The following is an 18,991-nucleotide window of genomic DNA, read 5'->3' as shown; positions in this document are numbered from 1 at the left end:
TCATAGAAACTGGAAAAAAGGCATACATGTTTTGCACGAAGTCAAGAAAAACGTGTTGCTCCCTCACTAGATTCGGCTGCAGCATTGCAGATTAAAGTTAAGGAATGGCTGGAACATGGTGTGAATAAAGCAGAGGGGTTGGCGTTGTTCAGTCTCACTTGTAGACCTGAATATTTTCCCACCACATTTGTGGCATTATCAAAGCTCTGCCTATGACAATTTTTGTCCAAAACTAAATTTGCAACAATTTCCAAAACAGTTGTCTCCAGACATTCAGAAGCCCGGGGTTTAAGTGGGAGAAAAGAAAGAAATCGCTCTACCACTTCACCATCGCTGGACACATATCTTAAAATTATTGTTAATTGGTCTACTTGACTCACATCTGGTGTTGGATTGACTATTATGGAATAGTACTTGGCATCCTTTACTTCATCGGTGAATTGGTTTCTGAGCCGCTCTGCCATTATAGTGATGAATTCGTCATAGGTTTAGTGCATTAAAAAGCTGGTCTTCCTCCAGTAGTATAATTGCCACAATTCTGATAACTTTTCAAAGGGTCTTTGAGAAAATCATCAAATTCATTAAGATATTCAAGGCAGGTTAGAAAATTACCTTTTCTACTTGACAATCATGACTCATCATGTTCTCTTAGAGAAGACAGTAGTTTGACTGTGCCAACAATACATCAGCGCACTTTCCCCCAATAAGAACACTCCTGTTCAAGCTGAGCCGGCAACACAGAATCAACTTACGCATAGCATTAATATGAGTTTTGGAAGTTTCATTGTCAGCAATATCTCCTCCAACATACCTCCAATCAGAGTTCTGATGAAGAGTCATATGGACTCGAAGCGTTAACTGTATTTCTTTCCGCAGATGCTGTCAGACCTGCTGAGTTTATCCAGCTATTTTTGTTTTTGTTTCCAACTAGAGTGCTTGTCGATGAATGTTTGTTTTCCTTTACTAGGGTCAGAGCATAATTTACAAACATAAAATTAGACTTCTGTAATAATTGAAGGTATAGCCTCTCCTACTGTCTATCAGGGGTCATGTAATTATCCTTGGAGGCTCCGACCAATGAGCCCTAAGCGCGGGTAATCTGTGGGGGCAGGGCTTCTTGTCGAGGACCTGGTTCAAGCATGTAGTCTCTGAAAAGTTCTCTGTAATAAAGTTAACTATTTCTTGTTGAAACTTGCCTGGTACATCAAGTCTTTACATTTGGCGATGGGCGTAAAGTAGCTCTGATGCTGCACCTTGCCTCGTTAGTGTGAGTACATTAAATCTTAAAAAAGAGAAAAGAATACTTACCAGTCGTGCCACTATTCGGCAGAATTGATTCTTACAACGTGACTATGGGAGACTGGAGACAGTAAGCAGATTATCTAAATAGTGAGAGATTGCGGAGTTCTGAGGTGCAGAAGGATCTGGGTGTCCTACTGCATGAATCACAAATGGCTCGTATGCAACTGCAGCAGGTAATTAGGAAAGCTAATAGAATGTTATTTCTTGCGAGGGGAATTTAATACAACAGTCGGGAGGCTATGCTTCAGTTATGCAGAGCATTGGTGAGAACACATTTGGAATACTGTGTACAGTATTGGTCACCTTATTTAAGAAGAATGTAACTGCATTGGGAGCAGTTCAGAGAAGGTTGACCAGACTAATACCTGGAATGGGCGGGTTGTCTTATGAGGAAAGGTTGGACAGACTAGGCTTGTATCCACTGGAGTTTATAAAGAGGCAACTTTATTGAAACATAAGATCCTGAGGGGTCTTGACAGGGTGGATGTGGAGAGGATGTTTCCTCTTGTGAGAGAATCTAGAACTAAGGGTCACTATTTAAAAATAAGGGGTTGCCCATTTAAAACAGAGATGAGGCCAAATATTTTCACTCAGAGGGTTGTGAGTCTTTGGAATTCTCTTCTTGAAAAGGTGGTGGAAGCAGAGGCTTTCAATATTTTTAAGGCAGAGGTGGATAGGTTCTTGGTAAGCAAGGGTGATAGGTTATCAGTCTTAGGTGGGATGCAGATTTGAGGTTACTATCAGGTTAGCCATGATCTTATTAAATGGTGGAGCAGGCTTGAGGGGCTGAATGGCCTACTCCTGCTCCTTGTTCGTAAGTTCATATGTAGAGTGTCTTGGTTTTTATTTCATAGCGAATGAAATTACTGCAGAGGAAAAGCAGAAAGTGATCCTTTTGAGTGCATATGGTAGCAAGACATAAAATCTCATCCGCAGCTTGACGGCCCCAAGCGCGCCCAATTTTAAATCCTTTAACAAATTAGTGGACCTCGTGAAATGCATTTCCAACCAAAGCCATCCATAATAATGCAGAGATTTAAGCTTAATTCCAGAGTTAGGGCCCCAGGAAAGTCCATTGCAAGCTATATTGCAAAGTTGAAGCAGTTTACAGAACACTATGACTTCAGAGACACACTCAATGATATGCTTTGGGACTGGTTGGTTTGTGAAGTTCATGAGGATGCCATCCAGCACTGTTTACTCACAGAAGTAGACATCAATTTGAAGCGCAGCATGGAAATAGCACTAGCCATGGAAAGTGCTGCGAGAGACTCGCAGGCTTTACAACACGTACAACATGGCGCTGTCCTTCAGGTGGGGCGGGAACATACCTGCTGGGCATGTCACGAAAACCAGAGACACAGCAGTGAAGCGAGAGGCAATGTCCGCTGTTAGAAAGACAAAAAGGCCTAGCAGAAGCATTTCAGCAGCGACTCCAAGGTTATTTATCATTATTGGGGTGACCATTACTGCCCACCTGCAGATTCAAGGAGGCAGGATGCCATTACTGCCGTAAGAGAGGTCATGCAATAAAGCAATGCAGAGCGAAATCGAAACAGCCCATAAAGCAGCAATTGAATTGAATAATACGACAGAACCTGAACCGGTACAACATCACAGCTTTAAAAACCGAACCTATTACTCTCGCAATTCAAGTTAATTGAAAGCCACTAATAATGGAGGTGGATATTGGAGCCTCAGCCACAGTGGTGGGACAGCACACATTTAAATGCCTAAATGAAGGTGCCCAGCCATTGAATCTGGAGTGGACAACTGCTCAATTGAAGTCATACACTGGAGAATTCATACAGATAAAGGGCTTTGCCACAGTACCTGTGTCCTATAGGCAACAGACAGCCCAGCTTCCAGTGATCATAGTGACAGGAGAAGGGCCTGGTCTTCTGGGCCAAGACTGGTTACAAAAAATCAGGCTTAACTCGTTTGAAATATTTCACCTGAGAACAGGAGGAGTTCTTGAACTGCTAAGGAAGTACGGCAGTGTATTTCATGACGAATGAGGGAACTTAAAAGGCTTGTAAGCAAAAATATATGTGGATTCTCAGGTGACACCTTGTTTCTTTAAGGCCAGACCTGTGCCTTACGCCTTAAAGGCGAAAGTGGATGCAGAACTGTGTCGGTTAGGGAACCTAGACATCATCCAACCTGTCCAATTTTCAGAATGGGCAGGGCCCATAGTCCCAGTGGTGGAGCCTGACCAAACTATATGCATTTGTGGAGACTATAAATTGACTGCGAACAAGGCAGCCAAACTAGCTACACATCCTATTCCAAGGATAGACAACTTATAGACAAAGCCAGCTGGAGGCAAATCCTATACAAATCTAGAGTTGACCCATGCTTAGCAACAAATAGAGCTGGATAGAGTGTCTAGAGGATATGTAACCATCAATACGCACTAGGGTCTTTATCAATATTCTCACCTTCCCTTTGGGGTATGTGGAAGATTGTGCATACAGATTGCAAAGGACAATGGAGTGTCTTTTGCAAGGACTTCTCTGAGTAGTAGTATACCTAGGTGATGCTCTGATCTCAGGGTCAACTGAAACTGGACACTTGGTCAACCTGGAAAAGCTGCTAAGAAGATTTTTGGAAGCCAACGTATGATTAAAGAAAGAGAAATATACAGTCCAAGCACCAGAGTTACTTACCTGGGTCACAGGGTGGATGCTGTGGGTTCGCACCTGGTAGAAGAGAAAGTTCGGGTAATCAATGATGCGCTCTCTCCGTCCAGTGTAACCAACCTCAAGTCTTTCTTGGGTATGATCAACTGTTTTACCCGCTCCTTGCCAAACTCGTCAACAGTGTTAGCATCACTACACTTGTTCTTAAAAATAAATCATAGTTGGTCGTGGAATTCACAACAGGAAGAGGCCTTTGCGAAAGTTAATAAGTTACATTCATCATGTTTGCTGGCACACTACGCCCATTGAAAGAATTCGTATTAACATGTAATGCCTCTCTTTATGGCATGGGAGCTGTGTTATCACATAGGATAGAGGATGGATCATTTTGCCTGGGGTCCATTGCTCCCTGTCTCGCTTGGGTTCCACTGCCTTGCCCGGTTAAATAACACCAATGTGTCAAATGGGCTCCATAGAAATCACAATCTCCGAGTCCTGCTCAGAATGAACCTCGACAAGAACCACTGCATCTCTCTCCAGACCATCTTTGCAAAGGCACTTTCCACAAGGTGGTGAACAATGGTCTCGTCCCCACCACAGCCACCTCAAGGGCAACGTGCGGAGGGGGTGAGACTCCTGGTGTGCAGGAAGGATCTGATGGGGAGGGCCTTTCTCACCACCAGCCAAGCTACCATAAGGACATTTATTCCACACGTGTCCAAGTAATGAACCATGTAAGAATTCAACCTCCAACAGACCAGGAAGGGGAACACTTCGATCTCTCAATCTGAGGCGAGCATAGGCAGCGGAAAAAAAACCCCTATCTCTCACATGTAAGGGGCTATATTTTATTATTCAATTGAATTGATTTCATAAAGAGCATTGTTCCAGTGTTTCCCTACCTTAATGGAAATGATCTTTGATTATACTGTAGAATGCCTCAGGAAGGGCATTAGAAATACATGACAATGAGAAGGGCATGCATTTATATAGCGCCTTTCACAACCAGAACTTATTTCAAATTGCTGTACTGCCAAAGGAGCACTTTTGAAATGTAATCACTGCAATAAGAGGCAGCTTGCACACAGCAAACTCCCACTTGCAGCAATATGATAACAACCCACTTGACTTTTTTTTCAGTGGTGTTGATTGAGAGTCAAATATTTCTTCAAGACAGTTCCAAGAAACCAGAAGAAAGGATATGTAGTAGTAAATGGTGCAATTAATTTTATGTTCAACCAAATGAGGATGTATGGAGGAGCATGAACTTTGAAGTTGGGGATATGGACTTAGACAAAACAAATGAAGCAAATTCAGCGCAGCAAAGACCAGAGGAGCCTAGGATCAGGAAGTGGCCATTCATTTCAGATAGTGACTGATCTGCACCTTAAGCTAGTCTGACAAGTTAAGTTCCGATTCTAACAAATGCAGTTCTTGATATTTTCATTTGAATCCCCAGCTGCTGCAGCATTTTGAGGGAGAGAGTGTTCCAGAGTTCGGCTCCCCTTTGTTTGAGAACGTGCTTCCTGACATCTTCAGTGAATACTCCAGCTCTAATTTTAGAGCCCCTTGTTTTGCAATTCCCTACGCCAGGGGAAAGCTTTTCCCTCACTATCTGAAAGTGTGGTAGAGGCGGGTAGAAGTCCTCATTGTGTTTCAAAAGAAACTTGGGGTGCCTACCGTATTAGATCACAGTTAATTTCTCAGCTAACACAGAAACAAGGGGCTGAGTGGCCTTCTTCAGTGCCAAAAGTTTTCATTGTGAATATATTAGAAGTCGGGCTGGGGAGAACGTGTTGTAACTGGAGGCTGGTGTTGAAGGAGTCAGTCAGGTTCAGTTTCTGAATTCTTCAGTTACAGGCTCTGAAATTTGAGAAGGAGAGTAAGTTATATAGCTCTCTTAAGCTGTTAATTGTTAAAAAGTAATGAAAGAGGAGGAACAATCTTGTCCTGACTTGTACGCACGTTGGCAGGTTGTCTGCACTTTCTCTTGATCAGAGGGCCCTTCCATTTCTCCAAAGCATGTAGAAAGCAATTCCCACCGCCCACCCACCCCAGCCCCAGCTGTATTGCTGCAGAGGCGGTCATGAGGTGGTCAGGGCAATGATGCCCGATTGCTGCCATAAGTTTTGCAAATGCCATTAACCAGCCAGAGCATTAAAAACACTGCATTCTTGGCACGTTCTAGAGAGAACTCCGTTTATTTGAACCAGTGAGTTTCTTCTTTTGGAATCCCAGATCACCCTGTGTTGGGGCTGCCGCCACCCTCTGTTGGCAAAAGTGGACCAGAGCCTCCCGGTGAAGCACTACGGCGGCACTGTCCTGACCAGGCAGAGGAGCACAGGCCCAGGGACCTTCATCCGCAACACCATTCCAGAGGTCAAACACAACCTGGCTGCCAATTCCCGACTCCAAGGCAAACGACGGGCTGTAAAAGTCCTCTATCCAGCACAGGTGGGAAGCCTTCCAGGAAGAATCTTGGATTGAGAATAGATAGTGCAGCAGAAATAGTTAAGAATCTGGACAGGTCACATTGCCTTTAAGGCAGACGTGATGTTTTCCTTGCCTGCTGCAACTTTGAAGTTAGTCCAAGGATGTTGTAGAGACCCATAACAGTAATTTGAATAACAATTCTGTCATGTTGCCTTTTAAGATTGAGTTTGTTATGAATACTTTAAAATGCAATTAAATGCTTCTGAACTGTATGCAAAAGTAGAACTGAATCAGAGTCCAGATTGTGGTAACATACTTAAATAGAAAAGTAGAATTTGTCTTTCATTGGAATGTTAAAGATTGGGCGACTTTCCCTTTATCTTTGGCCTTCAAAAACATGCATAGTCAGAGCTAGGCAGAGGGAGGGGAGAAGACCACAGCACTTGTTGTGATTACTGGCAGCTTGCAACTGCAACACTTCAATACTGGCTGACATTCCCGGTGCAGTCCTGAGCAGGTAATTAACCGAGGTCTGGTCTGCCCTCAGCTGAACATAAAAGATGCCAAGGCTGCTATGTGGGAGAAAAGCAAGAGTGTTTATCCTGGAATCCTGGCCAATATTTATCCAGTCAACCAGCATCACTAAAACAAGACTATCTGGTCATTATCACATTTCTGTTTGTGGGACCCTGTTGTCTGCAAATCAGGCACTATATAAATGCAACTTGCTTCTTTCTTTAATTCTGTGATTAATCTTTTGTTATTTATTGTCCATGTCCAGGTCAGGAAATATCTTCCACCTGAGAAGAAGGACTGGGCCAAGAGGATGCTTCTCCTTTTCCTGTCTGTGGTCATTGTCCAGGTGTACACTGCCACAGAGGTGAACGAGGAAGTCACCAATGTGGTCATCACACCAGTTGCACCAGGCAACCCGCAGGCCAACCTCAGCAGAGAATGTGCCCTGGGGGTCTCAACCTCATCAGAGGAGCTCTTCATCCTCACCAAACAGCCACATGACCCCACTGCCAAAGTTGCCCATGAGTGGGGATGTTGGCATCAGCCCAGCAGTCACCAATCCACCAGAGGTAGCCATGTGCTGTAGAATGTGGTCTGGGCCTACAGCTTGCTTGTAAATTAACCTTCATCCTACCAGGACACTTCTCAAATGGCACTGTGTCACCTCCAACCTCCAGTAAAAGCAAAGTAGGAACACTACACAACCCAGATGACACATCCAATGAGGAGAGGACGCAAGTCCACAGTAATAAGAAACAATCTTGTCCTAACTGGACAAAATATACAGCCCTCAAGGTGTTACTCACAGTAAGGGGTTGTGGTGGAAGAGTTAATCCAAGCTGGTCTTTTGGTTCAAGCCGGTTTATTTTCAAGACAACTTCTCAATATTACTGACTTCCAAATAGCTTCCACACAAAGTGTTCCAGCTGTATCTTTTTATTCTATTTAGATGGGCTAATCAATGCCCATCACCTGTTTAACCAGCACTTGTCTTTAACAAGGTGATTGCCACATTGAACAAAGGGGTTCACTAGGGAAATCCCAATCAGATTTATGTAACTCTTTCGAGTACAAACACGTTTCCATCTGTTCCTATTCAGATGAAGTTACTTTGTTTCATAGTTTACCATTGTGAGATTTGAACTCTTGATGTGATTTTTGTGGTTTAGCATCTCTTTCTTTTGTAACTCTTTCGAGTACAAACCTGTTTCCATCTGTTTCAGATGAAGTTACATTGTTTCATAGTTTGCCATTGTGAGATTTGAACTCTTGATAATCTTTTAAAAACTTGTTTTCCATCTGTTTTTCAGATGAAGTTACATTGTTTCATAGTTTACCAGTGTGAGATTTGAACTCTTGATCTTGGGGTTACAAGCCCAGTACCATAACCACTTGGCTATTTAGGCCAAGCTAAACAACAAGTACAAACACATTTCCATCTGTTCCTATTCAGATGAAGTTACGTTGTTTCATAGTTTACCATTGTGAGATTTGAACTCTTGATCTTGGGGTTGCAAGCCCAGTACCAGAACCACTTGGCTAATTAGGCCAAGCTCTCAGATTTATGCACATTGAACGAATCTTGTGTGAGTACATTTATCCACTTGTAACTCTTTTGAGTACAAACATGTTTCTATCTGTTCCTATTCAGATGAAGTTACATTGTTTCATAGTTTGCCATTGTGAGATTTGAACTCTTGATCTTGGGGTTAACAAACCCAGTACCATAACCACTTGGCTATTTAGGCCAAGCTCTCAGATTTATGTACATTGAACGAATCTTGTGTGAGTACATTTATCCACTTGTAAATTGTCACCACCAGTAAAGGGCTTCATTTGGGTACTTGAGGCATGCTTTGCAAACGATATTCATTGATTGACCCATTGCCTTCTTCAAGAATCGAATGCAGTTTGAAAAAAAGGAGCAATTAGTGTACACTCTGAGGACGTGTATATAAATATATTGACTGACAATGTAATTATATTGATGGATATGTGAGCTATGAGCATCTTTCTCAGTCGTGACTCAGTATGTTCTGTGAACAGCCATCATTAAATCATATTTGTGATGAATTCTCTGCGTTTTCTTGCTAACAAGCGATTACTAAATTGAAGTTGAAAGTTTCCGCAGTATTATTTTAATGCTTAAAACTGCTTCAAACTTCTTTCTTCCTTTGAATATAGATACAGCATTGTAGACTTTCTCTCCTCTCTTGGTTTCCACACAATGTTGAAATCAATAATTGGCACACTGGCTTCTCATGCAACACACTCTTTCCAGGATCCTAGAACAATGAAACTCCTCACCTGCCACAGTCTCCTCTTCTGACAAGTTAATTGTTTTTGAAGCTGGCATTTCCTGCTCTCTCTTTTTCAATTTAAAACTAAATAATGAGGTAGGCTTCAATGTAATTCATAACAGATATCTATACCTCAAGTATTGGATAACATTGGGGTGAATAACAGGCTAGAATCTCATAGGTTGAGTCAGCTGGTTTATTTATAGAATACTGAATACCTAGGGATGAGTTTAAAATTGAAATTCAATCAAGGGGTTCAGATGGTTTATATAGATAGAATAATGGATACCTAGGAGTGAGTTACAAACTGGAATTTAATCAAGGGGTCAGATGGTTTATATATAGAACAAGTGAAGAGGGCACTCAGGAGACCGTATAACTCTGCCATGCTGTGTTAACTCAACATAAAAATATATGAATTAGGAGCAGAAGTTGGCCACTTGGCCCTTTGAGCCTGCTGTGCCATTCAATGAGGTCATGGTTGATCTGATTGTAACCTCAAATTCACATTTCCGCCAACCCCCGATAAACTTTCACCTGCTGCTTATCAAGAATCTACCTCAGTCTTAAAAATATTCAAAGACTTTACTTCCACTGCCTTTTGAGGAAGAGATTTCCAAAGACACTGCCCTCTGAGAGAAAAAAAATTCTCCTTACCTCTGTTCTAAATGGACAATCCCTTATTTTTAAACAGTGGCCCCTAGTACTAGATTCTCCCACAAAAGGAAACATCCTCTCCGCATCTAATCTGTCACGGCCCCTCGGGTCCTTATGTTTCAATTAAGTCGCCTTATTCTTCTAAACTCCAGCAGATACAAACTTAGCCTGTCCAACCTTTCTGCATAAAACAACCTGCCCAATCCAGGTATTAGTTTAGTAAACATTCCCTGAACTGCTTTGAATGCATTTACATCCTCCCTTAAATAAGGAGACCAATACTGTACGTGGTATTTCAAATGTGACAAATACCCTGTACAACTGAAGCATAACCTCCCTAATTTTGTATTCAATTCCCCTCGCAATAAATGATAACAATCTATTAGCTTTCCTAATTACCTGCATACTAGCTTTTTGCAATTCATGCAATGGGACTCCTAGATCCCTCTGCATCTCAGAGCTCTGCAATCTCTCACCATTTAGATAATATGCTTCTTTTTCATTTTTCCTGCCAAAGTGGACAATTTCACAGTTTCCCACATTATATTCCACACGCCAGGTCTTTGTCCACTCACTTCACCTATCTATATTCCTTTGTAGCCTCCTTGTGCCCTCTTTACATCTTGCTATCCTACCTTTCTTTGTGTCATCAGTAAATTTAGCAACCATACCATCTGTCCCTTCACCCAAGTTATTTATATAAATTGTAAAAAGTTGAGGCCCCACCACTGATCCCTGTGGCACACCACTCATTACACCTTGCCAACCTGAAAAAGACACATTTATGCCTACCATCCATTTCCTGTTAGCTAGCCAATCTTCTGTTCATGCCAATATGTTACCCCCTAAACCATGAACTTAATTTTCTGTGATAAACTCTGATGTGGCATCTTATCAAATGCCTTCTGGAAATATAAGTACAGTATATCCATCAGTTCTCTTTTATCCACAGCACATGTGGCTCCTTCAAAGAGCTTTAATAAATTGGTTAAACATGGTTTCCTTTTCACAAAACCATGTTAACCCCACCTGATTACCCTAAATTTACCTAAATGCCCTGCTAGAACACCTTGAGTAATAGCATCTAACTTTTTCCCTATGACAGATGTTAAACTGTCTGGCCTGCAGTTTCCTGTTTTCTGTCTCCCCTCCCTTTTTGAATAAAGGAATTATATTTGTTATTTTCCAATCAAATGGAATGTTCCCCAAATCTAGGGAATTTTGGAAAATTAAAGCCAACACATCAACTATCAAACTAACCACTTTTTTCAAGACCCGAGGATGAAGTCCATCAGAATCCAAGGACTTGTCAGCCTGCAGCTCCAACAATTTGCTCAGCATCACTTCCCTGGTGATGGTAATTTTCTTGAGTTCGTCTTCCTGATTTACAGCTATTCCTGGGATGTTACTTGTATCCTCTATAGTGAAGGTCAATGCAAAAACTGGTTCAATTCATATGTCATCTCCTTATTTTCCATTATTACTTCCCTAGACTCACTTTCTATAGGACAAATGTTAACTCTTTTCTTTTTTAACTATCTATAGAAACTCAACCTTATTACAACAACAAAGCTCTTCCTTGAGGCTTTTGCCTGCCTGGTTGGTGCTCTGTAACTACAAAGTTATTGGGAGGTGCCACCTCACTGAGGAAGCTTCTTGTCAATCCACATCCAACAACCTGCTCTGAAAACTCTACTCACATTTTGACAACTGTGACAAATTCCACCACAGTGGTTGAGACAATCCACAACATATTAAAACAATCGATAACATTTTAAATCAAACAAACCACAACACTCTTTAAAAAGTCAATTTGCCTCATTGCCCAATGTTAACAGATCTTTTAAAATATTCCAGCATCCAGATCCAGCATCTTTGCCAAAAACTAATCCATTCTTGCTTAGGCCATAACCTTATCTGTGTACCAAGTTCTGTTGAAATCCGTCCTTTTGAAATATATTGTTCACAGACAAATAGACTAAAAATAAGGGGTGAAAGCATTACCTGCATACATCTTCAGTGGCAGAAGTAATAATGGGACTGAGATACAGACTGGAACCTAATTGAGGAGTTCAGATGGTTTCTATGTAGAGCAATGGAAACATGGGAGTGTTATGGTGTCATTTGCATCATTCAGCCTATTGAGTCAATGTTAGTTCTCCATCAAGCAACCCAGTCAGTCCCATTCCCCTTCTCCATCTTTGTAGCCCTGTGGGTTAATTTGCATCAAGTGCCTATCCAATTTCCTTTTGAAATCATTGATCATCTCTCTTTCCATCTCTTTCATGGCAGCAACCTCCAGGTCAGTACCACTCACTGAGTAAAAAAGTTTGTCCTCACATTTCCCCTGCATTTCTTGCCCAAAACCTTATTTCTGTGTCCCCCTAGACATTGTACCATCAGTTAATGGGAACAATATTTCATTGCCTACCTTATCCAAACCTGTCATAATCTTGTACGCTTGTACTAAATCTCACTTGATCCAAGGAAACCAACCTCAACTGATTCATTTAACTTTTTAGCTAATATCCATCACTCCACCATCCTTGGAACCATTCTCATCAATCTCCTTTGCATCCTCTCAAGGATCCTTGCATCCATCCTAATGCATGGTGACCAGAACTGAATACAATACTCTAGTTGTGGCCTAACCAGTGCTTTATAGATTCATCATAACTTCCCTGATTTTGTACTTAATGTCTTTATTTAAGAATCCCAAGATCTCATATGCTTTGTTAACCATTCTCTCAATATGCCCTTCCACCTTCAAAGATTGATGCACATGCAACCTCAGGTTCCTCGATTTATGCACACTCTTTAGAACTATTAAGTCTATGTTGCCTCTACCTCTCCCTCTGCCAAAATGCATCATCCCACAATTCTCTGGTATTAAATTCCATCTTCCACTTGTCTGCCCATTCTGTTAGCCTCTCTATGTTCCATTGCATGTCCTGTTAGTATCATTCTCAGTGTTTGTGTTATCAGCAAATTTTGAAATTTTACTCTGTATTCCAATATCCAAGTCATTTATATATATCAAAAATGCAATGGTCCTAGCACTGACCCTTGGGGAACACCATTGTCTACCATCCACCAGTTTTAAAAAAATACCATTTATCATAACTTGCTGTTTTCTGTCCTTAAGCCAACTTTTTTATCCAAAGTGATACTGATCCTCCTATTCCTTGAGCCAGAATTTTGTTCACCAGCCTTTTATGTGGTTCTTTGTTGAATACTGTCTTAAGATACATATATACAAGATCTATTTCACTCCCTTTATCAACATTCTCTGTTACTTCATAAAAAAAATTCAATTAGATTATTCATGCACAATCAGCCTTTTACAAAACCATGCTGGGTCTCCTTAATGAATTCAAACCTCTCCAAGTGCCTGCTGATTTCTATTCCTCATTATTGTTTCCAAAACCTTATCCACCACTGATGTTAAACTAACTGGTCTGATGTTGCTAGAACTGTCCTTACACCCTTTCTTCGTAAGGGTGTCATATTTACGACTCTCCAATCCTCTGGTACCTTCCCCTATCTAGGGAAAGTTGGAAGATTATGGGAAGAACTTGTATTATCTCCACTCCCATTTCCTTTAGCATCCTGGGATTCAAACCCTCTGGACTAGGTGACTTATCCACTCTAAGCATAGCCAATTTTTCAGGTACCGTCTCTGTCTTCACTTTTCACGCCATCTATTACCTCTACCATCTTTGCTTTTACCAATATTTTGTCATATTCTTGTTCCTTAGTAAACACTGATACAAAGTACTCATTAATTATTCAGCCTTTCTCTGCATCTCTAAGCACATGTATCCCACTTTGTCCCTAATGGGACCCACACCACTTCTTACTACCCATTTACTATTTACATGCCAGTAGAAGATTTTTGGTCTTCAATAGTCTCCTTTCGCCAGTCTTATTTTCTCCTTCACTTCCCCTCTCAAACTATTGTATTTGACCTGGTTCCCGCTTGAAGAATTCACCTGACTCACACCATACACCCACTTTTTTTGTTTCCTCATTTCTCCATCTCTCGCATCATCCAAGAATCTCTGGTTTTGGTTCTCCTACCTTTGATCTTTCTTGGACTGCACCTAACCTGAAGCATCTCTTCCTTAAAAATCACCCATTGTTCCATTACAGTTTTTCATGTCATGTCTTTGGTTTTACCCTGATTATCCCTTATACGTTAGCCCTCTTCCAATTTCAAGGTTCTACTTTACATTGTTCCTTGCTCTTCTGCATTACTAGTCTACACTTTATGGTATGTTGATAATTCTCACCCAAGTTTTACCCCCCAGACACTTGGTCCACTTGGTCCATCTTATTCCCAGCCCCAAATCCAGCAATGCCTCCTTTCTAGTTGGACTAAGAACATACTGATCAAGGAAGCTCCCCTGAACACATTTCAGAAATTCCTCCACCCCCCCCCCCCCCCCCCGCACCCCCCCGCCTTACCATTTACTCTAACATTATTCCAATCAATATTTGGGTAATTCAAGTCCCCCAGTATCATCACTCTATGGTTCTTGCATCTCTGTGATTTCCTTGCAGATTTGCTCCTCCATCTCTCCATTTGGAGACCTACAGAATACCACAAGTGGCATTATCATACCCATTTTGCCTCTCAACTGTAACCAAATGGATTCTGTTCTTGGCCCCTCAAGAACATTCCCTCTATCCAACACTACAATGTCTTCCCTAATCAGTACTATCACCCAACCTCCTTTTTATCCTTCTCTATCTTTTCTGAACATTTTATAGGAACATAGGGACACAGGAATATAGGAGCCGAATAAATCACCATCGAGCCTGCTCCACCATTCAAACAAATCATTGCTGATCATCTACTTCCATGCCATTTTTCCCACCCTATCCCCATATCCCTAGATGTCATTAGCATATAGAAATCTATTAATTTCTGTCTTGAACATTCTCAATGATTGAGTTTCCACAGCCTTCTGGGTACAGAATTCCAAAGGTTCACCATAATACGAGTGAAGCAATTCCTCCTTATCTCTGTCTTAAATGACCTTCCTCTTATCCTGAGACAGTGTCCCTTGGTACTAGACTCACCAGCCAGGAGAAACATCCTACCTACATCCACCCTGTCACTCCCTGTAAGAATTTTGTAACTTTCAATGAGATCACCTCTCATTCTACAAAACTCTAGAGAATACAGGCCCAATAGATATCCTTATATTCTTGAATATCATGCAGCCAATCCTCACCATTTTGAAACCATCTTTCCATTATTGCCATTATATCATATTCCCGTTTGGCTATTTGTGCTTGTGGCTCACCAATCTTTTTTGCCACACTTTATGCATTTCCATACATGTATTGCAAAACTGCCTTTATATTCCTTGTAGTCATTCTTAGTCCAATCCTATCTAATATGGAACTACTTTTTACTCTAGTACTATCCAACATAGTCACTTTATACACCTTATTCCTCATTTCTACTTCTGTACGCTGGTGCACACCCTCCTGCCAATTTAATTTAAACTCTCCCCGATTACACTAGTGTATCTTGCCACAAGGACATCGATCCCATTATGTTGAAGTGCATCTGCCTCTTTTGAATAGGTGCCTCATGTCCCAGAACTGCTCCCAATGCCCCAAGAATCTGAACCCTGCACCTGTGCCTCAAGCTATGCACTGATCCTCCTTATCTCCCTATTTCTACTCTCATTAGCACATGCCATTGGGAGTAATCGAGAGATCACTAACTTCTAGTTCCTACTTTTTAACTTCCTCTCTTGTTCTCTGCTCCCCCCTACAAAATATTCTGCACCCTCTCCATGATGCCTTTCACCCAGTTACAGACAGTTATCCAGCCTGTCTTAGGCTATGGAGTTACTGGCTGGAATCTAATCGAGGATTCAGATGGTTTATATATAGAATAATGAATACCTGGGAGTGAGCTACAGACTGGAATCTAATCGAGGGGGTTCAGATGGTTTATATATAGAATAATGAATACCTGGGAGTGAGCTACAGACTGGAATCTAATCAAGGAGGTTCAGATGGTTTATATATAGAGTAATGGATACCTGGGATTGAGTTACAGACTGGAATCTAATCGAGGATTCAGATGGTTTATATATAGAATAATGAATACCTGGGAGTGAGCTACAGACTGGAGTCTAATTGAGGGGTTCGATGGTTTATATATAGAATAATGGATACCTGGGAGTGAGTTACAGATTGGAATATAATCGAGGGGCTCAGATGGTTTATATATAGAATAATGGATACCTGGGATCCTCACACCTGATCTCATCAGTTTCCTGATGAGCAGTTTAGGTTAAAAATCACCCCCAATGTGTCGAATGGGATCCATATGTATTGCAATATTAATGGTTCTTCCGATTTGCTACTTATTGGGATCCCACTCTGCACAAAAGCTTTATTTATCTATAAAACAGTTCTAGTGTTGCAAATTAACGGATTGCACATCATATGCTTGAGGATATTGCTGACAGCCAAGAAGATCTTGTGTGATGTTATCCCTGATGAGTTGGGAGATACACTGAATAGTGTTCTATGAAACACTGCAACATTTGAGTTCACAGAAACACAGAATTTCACAGTGCAGAAGGAGGCCATTCGGTCCATCGTACCTGCGCCAGATCTCTGAATGAGCATTTCACCTTGTGCCATCCTCCTGCCTTCTGCCCATAACCCTGCAGATTGTTTCTTTTCAAATATCATCTAATTCCCTGTTGAAAGCTTTGATTGAACCCTCCTCCACACACGCTAAGACAGCGCATTCCAGACCCCAGCCACTCTATGTGAATAAGTTTTTCCTCATACCACTTTCGCTTCTTTTATCAATTACCTTACATCTGTGCCCTCTGGTTCTCAACCCTTCCACCGATGGGAACAGTTTCACCTTATCTACTCTGTCCCGGCATCTCATGATTTTGAATACTTCTATCAAATCTCCTCTCAGCCTTCTTTTCTCCAAGGGGAAGAGTCCTAACTTCTCCAATCTGTTTGTGTTTCTGTCAGATAGCAAAGTGGGCAGGCATAACAAGTGTAAGATTATCATGGGTTGATTTAATTACAGCTAATCATTTCCATTTATTTACTTGCTTTTGTCTTATTTCATAGGACTCTGTCTTTGACAATGCAGTAATTTGAGTATTTTGAAGTGTAAGGTACATGCCTGGACAAGGGTCTATTTAAAATTCTATTGTCTAGACAGGTTAGGGACTTTTAGCGAGGACCAGTCTTCACAGCCACTCACACAAACTGAGAAGGAAACCTTAATACAGGAAGTGGATCCCATCAAAAAAAACAGTGGCCCTGATCATGATCACAAGACATTAGGGCAATTTTAAGCAAATTGAAAGATAAAGATACGAGGAGAGTTGCCTTATGTGCCTTGAATACCGACATTAAGGCTAGCAATGACACGGGCCTGTGCACCTACCTGAATGATTGCAGCGGCAACAACACTCATGAGCCTTGACATGTTTCAGGGCAAATCAGCCTGATTAATTGGCATGCAATCCACCAATTTAACCACTGACTTCCTCTGAAGCACAGTGGCAGCACTGTGCACTGTCTACCAGATGCACTGCAACAACATGTCAAGCCTCCTTCAACAGCACCTTCCAAACTCATGACCTCCAGCACCTAGAAGGACAAAGACAGCAGATACATGGGAACACCATCACCTGCAAATTCCCCTCCAAGCCACACACCATCCTGGTCTGGAACTAGAGGTTGGATTCTGCAGGGTGTTGGGGGTTTGGGGGCATATTGCTCCCCCGTCCATTGGAAAAATCAGTCACGAACCGATCAACTTTAAAAATAAGGGCCTCCCCACAGCAATAACATGCTGCAGGTGGCCTAAACAAGTAGTGGGTGGGATTTGCAAACCTCAGTGGGAGGAAGTCCTGCCCTCGAGAGCTGCCAGCCTCTCTGGTCAGTTGGCAGCTCTAGCAGTCCCAGCAGCACCAGAGCTCAGCAGTGGGCGCTGCTGGAACTGCATGCACGCCCCGGGAAGAAGAGCAGTGCACGTGGACTCAGGTAAGCCTGGGATTTTTGGGCGGGGAGGGATTGAGCACTCTAGGGTCAGGGTCGAGTGGGGCCTGATGGCAGGTTTTGGAGGTCAGGTGGGGAGGGGCAGAGTGGGGGTATCATCTGGTTGAGTGGGGAGCATGCCCCTGGTATGCACAGGGCACCCCCTGAATGATGCACCCACTTTCCCCTTTTTCCACTTTTTCACTTCACCTGCCTCTCGCCTGGCTGCCCACACTAACCATTAAGGTGTTGTCAGTGAAATATTCAGGTCAATTGGCTTGTTAACAAGGGAGGGGTCTTCAACAGTGCTATCAAGCGGCACTTGCTTCGCAATAACCTGCTCACTGGCCCCCAGATTGGGTTCTGCCAGGGCCACTCAGCTCCTGACCTCCTTACAGCCTTGGTTCATACACAGGCAAAAGAGCTGAACTCCCAAGGTGAGGTGACAGTGACTGCCCTCGACATCAAGGCCGCATTTGACTGAGCATGGCATCAAGGAGCCCTAGCAAAACTGAGTCAATGGGAATCGGGGGAAAACTCTCCGCTGGTTGGAGTCATACCAAGCACAAAGGAAGATGGTTGTGGTTGTTGGAGGTCAGTCATCTGAGCTGCAGGACATCAAAGCAGGAGTTCCTCAGGGTAGTATCCTTATTCCAACCACCTTCAGCTGCTTCATCAATGACCTTCCTTCCCTCATTAGGTCAGAAGTGCGGATGTTCGCTGATGATTGCACAATGTTCAGCACCGTTTGCGCCTCCTCAGATACTGAAGTAGTCCTTGTCCAAATGCAGCAAGACCTGGGCAATATCCAGGTTTGAGCTGACAAGCGGGAAATAACATTTGTACTACACAAGTGCCAGGCAATGACCTTCTTCAACAAGAGATAATCTAACCATCACGCCTTGATGTACAATGGCATTACCATCGCTGAATCCCCCACTATCAACATCCTGGGGGTTACCATTGACCAGAAACTGAACTGGACTAGCCATATGAATACTGTGGCTACAAGAGCAGGTCAAAGGCTAGGAATCCTGTGACGAGTAAATCACCTCCTGACTCTCTAAAGCCCATCCACCATCTACAAGGCACAAG

General features: G+C 42.3%; 1 long non-coding RNA gene across 1 annotated transcript; it reads right to left on the bottom strand.

Annotated features, from left to right (window-relative positions):
* On the bottom strand, positions 1 to 7,847 carry LOC121291142. Its single transcript, XR_005945967.1, has 3 exons — positions 7,700 to 7,847; positions 3,972 to 4,004; positions 1 to 963 (listed from the first exon to the last, which is right to left on the bottom strand). It is a non-coding gene; the product is annotated as an uncharacterized LOC121291142 (long non-coding RNA).
* Positions 7,848 to 18,991: the final 11,144 nt, after the last annotated feature.

Source organism: Carcharodon carcharias, chromosome 19 (genome assembly GCF_017639515.1).
Source record: "Carcharodon carcharias isolate sCarCar2 chromosome 19, sCarCar2.pri, whole genome shotgun sequence".
Taxonomy (NCBI): Eukaryota; Metazoa; Chordata; class Chondrichthyes; order Lamniformes; family Lamnidae; genus Carcharodon; species Carcharodon carcharias.
This window is presented reverse-complemented; position numbering and strand designations above follow the sequence as displayed.